The sequence below is a fragment of the Sturnira hondurensis genome, unplaced genomic scaffold (genome assembly GCF_014824575.4).
Source record: "Sturnira hondurensis isolate 20B ecotype Veracruz unplaced genomic scaffold, ASM1482457v3 Scaffold0018337, whole genome shotgun sequence".
NCBI classification, from domain to species: domain Eukaryota; kingdom Metazoa; phylum Chordata; class Mammalia; order Chiroptera; family Phyllostomidae; genus Sturnira; species Sturnira hondurensis.
In genome coordinates this window covers 1699357-1712116 of record NW_028090968.1, presented here as the reverse complement: position 1 = coordinate 1712116, position 12760 = coordinate 1699357, and the positions used below count along the sequence as shown (strand labels likewise).

Genomic DNA, 12760 nt, shown 5'->3' with positions numbered 1-12760 from the left:
CATCGTTGTTCATGTCCATGGGCCACGCATACAAGTCCTTTGGCTACTCTATTTCCTATACTGAACTTTACATCCTCTTGGCTATTCTGTAACTGCTTATTTGTACTTCTTAGTCCCCTCATCTCCTCACCCAATTCCCCTACATCGCCCTCCCATCTGTCAGTCAACAAAATGTTCTCTGTATCCATGATGCTGTCTCTGTTCTTTTTTTGCTTAGTTTGTTTTTTAGATTCAATTGTTGATAGATTTGTATGTTTTGCCATTTTACTGTTCATAGTTTTGATCTTCTTCTTAAATAAGTCCCTTTAACATTTCATATCATAATGGTTTGGTGATGATGAACTCCTTTAGTTTTTTTCTTGTTCTGGGGAGCTCTTTATCTACCCTTTGATTATAAATGATATCTTTGCTGGGTAGAGCAATCTTACTTATAGCTCCCTGCTTTTCCTGACTTTGAATATTTCTTGCCGATCCCTTCTAGCCTACAAAATTTCTTTTGAGAAATCACCTGACAGTCTTAATGGAACTACACTGTAGGTAATTGCTTTTCTCTTGCTGCTTTTAAGAATCTCTCTTTATCTTTAACCTTTGGTATTTTAATTATGATGTGTCTTGGAGTGGGCCTCTTTGCATCCATCTTGTCTGGGACTCTGTGCTTCCTGAACTTGCATGTCTACTAGGGACCAAATTAGGGAAGTTTTCTTTCATTATTTTTTCAAAGAGATTTCCAATTTCTTGCCCTTTCTCTTCTCCTTTTGGCAGCCTTATGATACAAATGTTAGAACACTTGAAGTTGTCCCAAAGGCTGCTTACACTATCCTCGTTTTTTGGATGCTTTTTTTCTTCTTGTTTTTCTGAATGGTGGTTTTTTGCTTCCTTATGTTCCATATTATTGATTTCATTCTCAGCTTCATCCACTTTACTGTTGTTTCCCTGTAAATTTTCTTTATGTCAATTAGTATATCTGTCATTTATGACTGGATTTTTTTAATGCTGTTGAATTCTTTCCTAAGTTCCTTGAGCATCCTTATAAACAGTGTTTTGAACTCTGCATCTGATAGATTGCTTATCTCTGTTTATTTAGTTCTTTTTCTGGAGTCTTGATCTGTTCTTTCATTTGGGCCGTGTTTCTTTCTGCTCATTTTGGCAGCCTCCCTGTGTCTGTTTCTATGCATTAGGTAGATCTGCTTTGACTCTGTTTCTTGGTAGTGTGGCCTAATATATTAGGTGTCCTGTAGGGTCCAGTGGCATAGCCTCCTCTATCACCCAACTGGGAACTTGAGGTACACCCTTCATGTGGGCTGAGTACACTTTGCTCTTATAGTTGAGACTTGGTTGCTGTTGGCAGATCAATAGGAGGGATTTACCCAGGTGAGTCAGCTACAAGGATTGGCTGATCCTCCATGGAGGATCAGCAGGGTGGTGGTGCTCTAATGTGGTCTATAGCTGTCCACTGGGTACGCTGGCCCCTGTGGTTTCCTGGGTGGTGGAGGCCAAGGTCAGCACCCACCTGTGTTTTGCCCAGGACCACTCTGCCTGAGCTATAATGCAATCTGAGGTGGCTGCTATTTGTGCTGGGCTTGGAGAGTCCCAGGCAAAGCCAACCTGTGATTCTAGGCTGGCTGCTGCTAGTGCTGGGCCTGGGGCTCACTGAGGCCAGATGTTGCTTGTTTAATAAGAGTTAGGAAGTTGTGAAGCATGAGCCAAGACCAGCCATTCATATGAAAAGCAGCTTGGGTAGGCTGGTAATTTGGGTGTGGTGGAATCTCTGGGAATCTCCAAGGTGGGTCAAACAGTGTTAGCCAGCTTGATGGAGTCTCAGATATGGCACAATTTGCTGATTTTGTGCAGGGAGGGTTCATAAAAGGGACAATGGCTTCTGCTCATCTTGATGCCAAACACTTCAGTTTCTCCCTTTATGCCACTGGTGCCTTTCAAACTGCTACCCTAGTGCAGGAACTGAAGGAGTGAGTCTGTATAGGTGAGTCTCTGTGTAGTTCCTTTAAGAGGAACTGATTGGGGCTCCAGAAGTTTCTTCCACTGATTTAATCCCCACTGGCTTTTGTAGCCATAAATTGTAGGGCCTTATCTTCCTGCCCCTGGAACCCTGGCCTGGTGAGGCTAGTATGGGGCTTGGACTTTTTCCTCCTGAGATACTCCTGCTGAATCTTTATCTACCACATGTGCGTGAAGAACTGGCCCATTTCACGTCTGCTCCCCTCCCACCAGTCTGGATGGATGTGGTTTCTTTAATTTCGTAGTTGTCAGACTTCCATTCAACTTGATTTCTGGTAGTTCTGAGTGATGGTTGTTCTATATTTCAGTTGTGATTTTGATATGGTTGTGCAAGGAGATGAGCCATGTCTGCCTGTGCCATCATCTTGACTGAGAAATTCACATTCAGTTTTAAGGAGTCTTGTGATAATGAAAGCACATGGATTGTACCCAATCTTGAAAGTTCAAATGCCTTATTTTTATAATACACATAGTGTGCTATGGGGACTTGCTGTCTGAAAGAGCTATCTATATATCTGCAGTCTTTCAGCCTCAATACTCCTACACATGTTGCTCTGATGTTTTTCCCAATTCCAATCTAGAAGTCTGTGGACAGAACAAAAATTACAGGAAGCTCTTCTGGGCAAAGGAGCCTTGGAGTGAGTGTGTTGTCAGCCCTGAGAATCAAGTCAAATGGCCAACTGTTTAATCAATATAATGCTACCAAAGTTTGAAAGCCTTAGCATTTGTATTTCAGACTAGATCAAGGAGACAATTCTCTTTAAGCTGTCATTTCATAATTATATAGAGAATCATGGTTCTTCAGGCAGTAAATTCATACTCTACCACTGCCTATTTTAAGGTAATTCTTACCACTTTGTGAAGAGGCCAAAATAATAATTAGGACTTTTAGACCTGAGAAAGGAGGTTCACTAAGAGTTAATATAATAAATGTGTGAACCAAACTATATTTATCTTCAAAACAGTTAGTTCTGCCTAGGCTGCCAGTATAAATAAATTAACAAAAATATTAGAAGCGTATATGAAAGAAAATATTTTTATAGCTACAGACATCAAAGAAAGGGAAAAAAAGCTTTAAACATATAACATTTCCTTAGGAGGGCCTTTTTTGAAATTGTTTACTACAGTTATTATATAAACAAAGTAAGACTTCTAAGAAAAAACAACCTAAAAATTGGTATTAAATCTGTTTAATATCTTTAATAATTCTACTATATTTAAATCCTCCACAAAAGGGTATTACAAACATATCTTAAAAAAAAAGTCAGCCCTAATGTTGCAGCTATAATACAAATTTTTATTTACTGGCACTGTATTATAAAGCACAGTGCAGAACATCTGATTTAAATAAATGAAAGCCATATTTTGCACAGGAGTACCATTGTACACATGTCATATAGGTTGTTTTACAGCAGATATTAATTTGCCAAAGTTAAGATGGCAGTTTGTGAGTTGTGAGTTTGCTCTTGTCCGGTGAGTTGTTTCTTGTCTCCGGAAGAATCTGGTGTAATGTTGAGAGACTACCTGATGCTACCACTTGTTTCTCTCAGGTGACTCTGCTGTGGTACGACACTCGTGTCCTTAAGATGCAAGGCCCAGCACAAATCCTCTGGACATCACAATGTTCTCTTTGACAGATTTTGTTGCCTCCTCAAGTATGTTGTTGATTTCAGATGCTGTCTTATTTGCTTATTACTTAACTGGTCTTTTTGCTTTGTTTACATCTTCTTCAACTTTCTTCCAGTCATGCTGCACATAGCCACAGTGACCAGCAATCTGAAGGAGAAGAAAGTGACACCTACTGCAGTTGCTGCAGGTTTTCCAACTTTCTGAAACAAAAGTCCTGTGCACCAGCCAGTCACTCTACCCATTACAGTGCGGTTGGCTACTGAGTATTGTTCTACCGCAGGTCTAGAATTGTAGCCAAAAAATGATTCTGCCTGTGGTGTCTTCTTGCATACTCAGTTAAATCCAACACTTCATAAAAGTCATTGCTTTCATATTCTTGGGGAAGGGGTTTGGGTTGCTGTGATACTGCTGCTGTCTGTATGGAGGTGGTCAGTCCCCTGAAGTGAGTCTTTTGTAGACAGAATATATAAGGGTCTTATTTTCTTATCCACTCAGCCACCCTGTATCTTTTGATTGGAGCACTTAATCCATTTGTATGTAAAGTTATTATTGATAGATATGTATTTTTTGCCATTTTACTATACATATTTTTTATCTTTTTTGTCTCCTTAAAAAAGGCCCTTTATCATTTCTTGTAATACTGGTTTGGTGGTGAACTCCTTTATTTTTTTCTGGTCTGTGAAGCTCTTTAATTTGTCTTTCAATTCTAAATGGTAGCCTTACTGGGTAGAGTAATCTTGTGTTGCTCGTTGCTTCTCATCTCTTAAATATTTTGTGCCAATCCTTTCTGACATACAAAGTTCCTATTGAAAAATCAGCTGACAATCTTATAGGATCGCCTTTGTAGGTAACTGACTGCTTTTCTCTTGTTGCTTTTAAAATACTTTGTCTTTAACCTTTGGCATTTAAATTACAATGTGTCTTGGTTTGGGCCTCTTCAGGTTCATCTTGTTTGGAACTCTCTGGGCTCCCTAGACATGTATGTCTATTTCTCTCACCAGATTAGGGGAGTTTTCCATCATTATTTTTTCAAATAGCTTTTCAGTTCCTTGCTCTCTCCTCCTTTCATGATGCAAATGTTAGTATTCTTGAAGTTGTCCCAGAGGCTCCTTAAACTTGTATTACTTTTTTGGATTCTTTTTTTCTTTTGGGTGTTCTAATTGGGTGTTTTCTGCTTCGTTATCTTCCAAACTGCTGATTTGATCCTCTGATTCATCTATTCCACTGTTGATTTCCTGTAAATGTGTTATTCATTTCAGTTATTGTATTCTTCATTTCTGACTGGATGTTTTTTATGTTTCTCATTTCCATTTTTATGTTTTCTTTCATTTTGTTGAAGTTCTCACTAAGTTCATCTACTCTTCTAAGTTCATTGAGCATCCTTATAACCATTGTTTTGCATCTGGTAGCTTGCTTGTCTGCATTTTGTTTTGTTCTTTTTCTGGAGTTTTGCTCTATTCTTTCATTTTGGACGTACCTCTTTGTTTCCTTATTTTGGCCGTCTCCCTGTGTTTGTGTCTGTGCATTAGGCAGAGCTGCCACATCTCCCCATTTTGGTAGCGTGGCCTAATGTAGTAGGTGTCCTGAGGAGCCCAGTGGCACAGCTTCCTTGGTCATAGGAATTGGGCGCTTAAGGTGCTCCCCAATCCCCGTGTGGTCTGTGTACACCCTTCTGTTGTAGTTTAGTCTTGATTGCAGTTGGCACATTAATGGAAGGGATTTACCCCCCAGCTGCAAGGAAGAGCTATGACCACGGCTATGCAGGACTGACCCTGCAGAGCAGAACTCACTTTAGCAGGGCTCTGGTGCCTACTGAGCCTGTGCCTTGAATGTGTTGTTTGTGGAGGTGGTGCTTCTGAGTGGTCCAAAGCTATCTTCCAGGTGTGCTGGCTCTGGGGCCTCCTGAGAGGTGTGTGGCATGGTCAGCTGCTGCCTGCCCAGGGCCTCCCGGCATGAACTACAAAGTGATCTGCAGATGACTGCCACTTATGCTGGGTTTGGAGGTATCTGGGAGAGGCCACACTGTGAACCAAGGAGGGCTTCTGCTGGTGCCAGGCCTGTGGCCACATAGCAAGAGGTATGGGACACACCAAGCTAGATGCTGCTTCTGTGGGGTTTGTGGACCTTTGACAGATTTTAGGAAAGTCTGCAGCATGAGCCAAGACTGGCCAATGGTATGGAAAAGTCATTGGAAAAGCCTTGGGGTGGGCCTGCAGGTGGGGTGGGGCAAGGTCTCAGGGAATACCAGGGCCAGGCCAACAGTGTGAGCCAGGCTGATGGAGACTCAGATATGGTGCTGCCTGCTGGACACTTTTGTGGGCTGGGGAGGGTTCAGCAAAGGAGCAATGGCTTTAGCCAGCACTTCTGTCTTGGTGAAAGCTGCCCTCTAGTCCTTGCCAAGGAGTCAGACTATTCAGTTCCTCCCTCTATGTCCCTGCAACTGTGGCTATACCAGCGTTGGAGCTCAGAGTGAGTCCATGTGTGAGCTCTTTAAGAGGAATTCCTGGAACTACAGTAGCCTTCAGGCTCACTCAACTCAAGCACAATTTCCACTGGTTTTTACAATGAGAAGTTATGGGACTTCTCTTCCCGGCAGTGACACCCTGGGCTGGGGGTGTCTGGTGTGGGGCTGGGACCCATGCTTCTCAAGGGGGATCTCCGCAGCTGAGATATTTCATCTGATTTTTAGCTGCCACATGTGGGTATGGGACCAGTCCATTTGTTTCCCATTCCCTTCTACCAGATATGTTGCGGCTTTTTTATATGGTATTCTTAATTCTGTTCAGCCAGATTTCAGGCACCTCTGAGTGATGGTTGTTTAGTAGTTGTCTTGACGTGGTAGTTGGGGGACTTGAGTAAAGCATTTTCCTATCTGCCATTTTGACTGGAAGTTCACATCTGTTTCAATTTCTGTTGCATCTCGGGCTTGGTCAGTAAAAGCTTGGTATGAGGGAGTGAATGAGTGAGTAGATTTTTACCCCTTTCTCCTGTTTCATCAGGGAGGAGGCAGATGGTTGTAGTAGAAGGAGCATTAGCTTGGGAATCAGGAAAACTTGTTTCTGATTCTGGCTCTGATAGCAGTGGGCACCTTGACCTCTTTGTGCCTCAGTTTCCCTAACTCAGTTTCCCTTAAGGATTGCTTGTGTTTCTGACCATCTGTTTTGGGAAATAAGTCATGATACCCATATTCTCCTTTGCAATGGTTACAGAGCCAAGTTGTTGAAGTTTGAATGTCTCTAGTGTCTTCTTGATCTTGTTAGTTTTGTTCTGATGTCAAAGGCAGTCATCTTTGTCTTCCCCTTGCGGACTCTCCTTTGCAAATGTGTTGACTGTTGAGTTGACTTTGACCTTTGGCTAGGTGAGCTAGTATCCATAAACACACTGGTTTTGACAGTTGGCCCATAACTTTTTCTGCTCTAGGCCAGGTGTTGGCCAGTATAGGAAGCACAGTTGGTTGGAGAGGGATGGGACAGTATTTATGTGAGAGCCTGGACTCCTGTGGCCTGCTTTGAGAAGACAGCGTCTTAATGGAGTTGGTAAAGGTTAATTAGCCTTCTTTGTGAAAGGCAAATGTCTTCAGATTTTAGTTTTTGGTGTCTGGATAGCCATATATTATCACTACCATGTTCTATCTTCAGCACTGCTATAAGATTAACATGTAAATCTTTTTTGTACTTTATGCATTCTTTATTTTTGCACCACCCTGTTATAGGTAGTCATGGATGAATTTGGTTAAGAAGGCAGCCTTTTGGGGTGGAAAGAACATTGGGGTCAGGCATGCCATTCAAGAGCTATGTTACCTTGGACAAATGCCTTAACTATTCTGAACTGTTTCCCAGTCCATGAAATGGAGGTAATATTGCCTGCTTGCAGGTGTCTTATGAGGTATAGGAAGAGTCTAGCATAGAGCCTAGAATGTATTGTCTGGGTGCTTCATTGGAGGCCCATAGATCCAGAGACTTTAGAAGCCCTTCTCAAGTATGAGGAATTAATGCTTGTGTATTTGTGCTAATAAGTGGATTTTCCTGGGAAGAAGATCTTTTGCTTTCATTGCTCCACCGAAAGGATTCCAGACCCTAGAGGAATCTAAGGTAACACTTCAGGCACTCAGCGATAATTGCTCCTACTACCTATTGGCGTCTGATGGCTGATACCAGGGACGCTGCCAGACTTCCTACAACTCATAGGACGGCCCCAGAGTGGAGAACCAGCCCTAGACATCACTAGTGCTGAGGAGAAACCCCAAACAGGAGAGGGAAGCTGTGGGGTTATATTCCAGGAACCATGTTTGGTTTCAGACACTTTTTAAAACCACCTGCCTCCTGCATGGCTCGGAATGAAACTTCGGGGGAAAACAATCCTAAGCGAAATGACCGATCCCAGGAAGTTTTTGTCCTTGTGTGTGTACTGGGGAGCTGTTCAGTTCTACCACTCCTGCAATGAAAATGATTTGGGTGGGCCTGTAGGTGCATAAAGATAAACACTCATAGAGTGCATCAGAATAAGTGATCATCTGATAGCCACAGAAACATCCATATTCAACATGTGAGCACATTGGTGCTGTTTTTCTGGAATCGGTTGAAAATTCCTATAGTTGATATTTATTGGTATTCATGTAGGCCTCACATTCCTTCATCTCGTCTTTAGAAAGTGAGTTTCTACTCTTGAATTAATTTCTTTGTTTGACTGATTATTTTGGAGCTGAGAGTTGCAGGCAAGTGGCTCAGCCTGTGTCTACAGATTGCAGGAAGAGGGACACTGAGACCACCAGGGGGCGCTCTGGCCCTTTCTCTGCTTTGCTTTTGCAGCTGTGGGATTTTGCTATGTAAATTTTTGATGTCCAGCGCTGCTGCCCTATTTTAACAGTGAGGTGGGGTGGTGGTGGTGGGAGGGAGCAATGGTTTTTTCTAGGTGAAACACATCAGTCCTGTACTGAACATTCTATTTTCCATTAGCATAATTATAGTCATACATTGCCATAGCTTTGAAGGGGAGACATAGGTGTCTGGTCTTCTTTTGAAAAGGAATATACAGTTAATTAGAAAATATTTCTCTTTTGTCATTGCTTTTCATGAGCTATAATTGATTGCCCTTGGATATTTATTCAGCATTTGAAATCTTGTCATTACCTTTTTTTCCCTTTTTTGGGTGGGGGGAATGGTGGGGTTAGAGAGTGACAGGTAGTAGAGAGCGGTGAGTCCAGATAATCAGCCTGATTGTTTTCTTTTGATTTTGCCTCACTTTTGATCTTGAGCCAGGGTGGAGAGGGCCAGAAAAAACATTCTCAATTGTCAATAGGTCTTGTTAAGTAGGTGCTTTTTATTTCTAGCTATTATTGGAAGGGATTCTCAATACTAGGGAGGAGGTCTGGCTCGTTGCCTGGCAACACGATTCCAAACATTGGGCAGCTTGAAGAGCACTGTAGTAATGGTGGTGAGGGGGATGGCATGGCCCAGCAGCTGGCCAGGCCTGGCTGAGGATTTGACGATGCCATTTTTGGAAGAGATGGTGGGGCAGTGGCCTTACTCCTGTGGCCCTGAGTCTTGCCCCTTAACAGAAAGAAGTGAACCAAATCAAAGCAGCCAACATAAGTTCTCAAGTTGGCAAATTTCTTTAAAGGTGATACTTACTGTTACCGGACAGGGCCTGGCCCTGAGTGGGTCTGCCTAGGGCCAGCTGTAGCATGTGGGTTTTTGACTTCCTGTAGGAGAGATTTCACAACACGAGTCCAGGTGACTATGAGGATACATTTATTAAAGCTGGGGACAGTGAAACAAGGACTTAGCATAGAAGCAACAGGAGAGCCTAGGCTGGGCTGTCTGAGCTCACTGGCAAGTCAGAGAAAAGGGGGCTTTAGGGACAGGTTTGGGGATCAGCCTGGGACAAGCTGCCAGTTGCTCATTGCCTTAGAGTATAGATATGTTTCTCTGAAGGAAGAAGTGGAGGAAGAAGGGAAAAGAACAGGTGTGGGCTGCTCCCCAGAGGGAGAGCCATTATGGGTCCTTTGTCTTGAGGCTTTTAACTCTTTCTTGCAGCCCGAAATCTTGGGGGAGCTCTCAGGGGAAGGTTTCAGCAGAATATCCATCAGTTCTCCAGGTGTGCCCTTTCAGGGCTATGGTCTCCACTGATTGGTCAGTGCCAGGGCAGGGGGTCTTTAGTTATTGCAGTTGGTTCTGGCCATTGCCAACCTGGTCTTGCTGCTTTTCTGGGCCTGGAGCTGAAACACAGCTGAGGCCTAGTCGGTATCTCCTAGTTGTCATCTCCTAGGTGTCATCTCCAGGGAGGAAAGGCCAGGAGAGAACTTACTCTGGGGGCAAAGACCTTATTTTTCCAGTTTTCCCTCCTGCCAGGCATTTGGGCCTTCTGTCCTGGTGACCATCTGCACCCGGCTGTAAATTCCTCGGTCTCATTAAATTCCTCAGCCGTTGTGTTCAGCTGTCTCAGTTTCCCTCTCCCACTGGCCAAAGAATTTTCCCAGCTCCTTACTATCCTGTCAGTGAAACACTGAACGAAGTCAGGTACTCCCTGGGGTAGTGCTCACTATCCTGTCTCATCACCACTGTGTTTTATCTGCCAGACCTTCTGACTGTCTTGGTAACTGGAACATTCCAGATGGAATTTGGATGTCTCACTTTTTTATTGCTTTTTAAATTCAGTCCAGAAACATTTACTGAGCATCTGCCACATGCCTAGTACTGTTTTAGCTGCTGGTGAGACAAAGGTGAGGAAATCCAGCTCTGCTGCTCAGAAGCTCTGTTGCCTCAGTTTCCACACCATTAGCATACAGTTATAAGAGCCAGCATGATAGATTGTTAGGACTCAATGAGGTAATACATACAGACAGGGCGGGGCAAAAGTAGGTTTACAGTTGCGAGTGTGTGAAACGCAGTTTATTCCTGTATTATTTTTAATTATTCTATTATCTTCCATATGAGCAACTGTAAACCTACGTTTGTCCCACCCTTGCATAAAGTGCTTGTGCCAGTGCCTTGTGCCAGTGCCTGTGTGCTCTCACCATGCAGACCCTGCCCACAAGGAGTGTGAAATCTAGTGGAAATAAATAGTGTTGATGATCAAATGCAGAAACAACAGTTGGGTGGGGAAAAAGGAAGGCAACTCGGTCATGAGAGAATGATGTATTCTTTGTTGCTTCTGGGCAGTGTGGCCTCTACAGTGGTCTCCCCCCACCCTCATCTTGTATGATTTCCCTGAAGTGGGATATCCTAATTAGAGGTTTAGATCATATAGTTCAGCTTCACTCCTTACCTGGAACCACACGGTGCTCTAACCTGATGTTTGGGCTGACTGTAATTCACATAGAGGCTTTTTCCTCACTGCCCGTGCCTAGGTGGGAGGGTGAAACTGAGGAGAGTCAAGGGGGTGGGTGTAATAGAATGGGAGCTATGCAGAGGGAGTGTGGGAGGAAGGGCTAAGGGGTGGGTGCACTGAATTTAAGGAAGCCTTCACAGAGAGGGGGGTGCTAGACAAGGAGAGGAGGATGCTCCCTGAGAGGGGCAGATGTGTGTGAAGGTCTCATGAAAGACTAATACTTGGCGCTCCATCTCCAGACCCCCAGCTGGTTGCAGGGTGGGGCTTTTCTCACCATCTACAAGCACTTCAGGAAGTGATGGTGATGCTACTGCTAAGTCCTCTGTCCTCTTGCCATGTCAACTTGCTCTTTATATCAATCCCATAAAGTAGGCGCTGCTGTCACCTTGGGCAGAGTGAACTCCCAGTGGTGAAGTGACTGGCCTAGCATCATGCAGCTGGTGGCAGGTGAGTGGGCAGAGCTGGGAGGCAGTGGGGTGTGTAAGGCCCAGGAAGGCTGTGTTAAGCCTGGCCTGGAGACCCTGGCCTGGCCTGTTGCCCAGGGCATTTCCATGAGAAATTCTTCCAGAGTGACTTCCTGCTTTACTCTGGTATCACTGCCTGCCACTGTTCAAAGCTTTCCCTGGACTGGTCATCCACGGGTGGGGCTGCATGGGCTTCCCGGGTCTCAGCATCGTGTCTGTGCTTTTGGGTTTCATTTTTTTTTAGCTGAACATGATTGTTTTTCCTTTTTGTAATTTTATCCTTCTACTTGAGGCATTTACATTTTTACTGAGCCCCCCTTAAAAATTCTGACTGCTAATTTGCTTCCAAATGTTTAGGTGAGGGTGCTTATTAACCTCTAAGCTAGGGGTGACTTTTGGTCACCTTTGGTCTTGAGCTTTCTAGTAGCGTCTTGCTTTCAGTGTCTCTCTCTTTCTCCACCTCCCTCCCTCCCCACCGCTCTCTGCCTGGCACAGCTTATGTAACAGTTTCTGCAGTTCAGAGCTGATCCAAAACAGGCTTCTCGCTCAGGGGATGAGGCACCACTCAGATTTGTTTGAAATGTCAGCTTTGTTTGAAATGTACCAGCAGAAGAGCAGGGGCAGCATTGTTTGTAGAGCTGCAGCGGGGGCAGTTACTAGGTTCGCATTCAGGGGTCCAGGAGCCTGGCTGGGTTGGGCATCCGGTGGAACGGAACCGGGTTGGCCACCCTGTGCTGTGTTATTAAAGGGGAGGGAGCAGTGATGCTGGGAGACCGGGAGAACACCCCGGTTCCTGCAGCCTGACACATGGGCTCGCATTATGTGCCCCGCTTTCTGCTTTGTTTCCAGTTTCCTTGTTTCTGAAAGGAGATGAATAATAGCCGCCTCTGAAGTGCTGCACACACTGGGTACAGAGGCCGGATTGTTAGATGCAGGAGTGCTTATTACGTGTCAGTTCTAGCCCTGATCTTTCTCTTTCTCTTCCTCCTTGGACTTCTGCTGCCCCTCCCCCACTGCAACTCCTCCTCCTCCCCTGGGTCTTCATATTAACTTTAAAGACTACTATAGAGTCTTTGTGTTATATATTAATACACTTACATGGAAAGACTCAAAAGATATTAATGGGACACAGTAAAGAGTTTCTCTACTCTCATTCAGTTCCCCACAGCCCCTCTCTCCCAGGACTCTAACTTTTGGGGCTCAGCATCTGGAAGACCACAGCTGCCAGACTGAATGGGGTCAGACCCACAGCATACTGGCACTTGCATTCGCCCTCCCCGTGCCCTTTGCCAGGTTGCTGCACTGCATTGCAGTGGTACTGA

At 44.3% G+C, this 12760-nt stretch overlaps 1 protein-coding gene and 1 pseudogene across 2 annotated transcripts in view; one reads left to right on the top strand and one right to left on the bottom strand.

The window, feature by feature from the left end:
• SNX29 (sorting nexin 29) overlaps positions 1 to 12760 on the top strand; it is a 560470-nt gene that overhangs the window by 112604 nt on the left and 435106 nt on the right. The gene's annotated exons all lie outside the window — the stretch shown is intronic.
• LOC119002907 (FUN14 domain-containing protein 1-like) lies at positions 3598 to 4120 on the bottom strand (annotated as a pseudogene).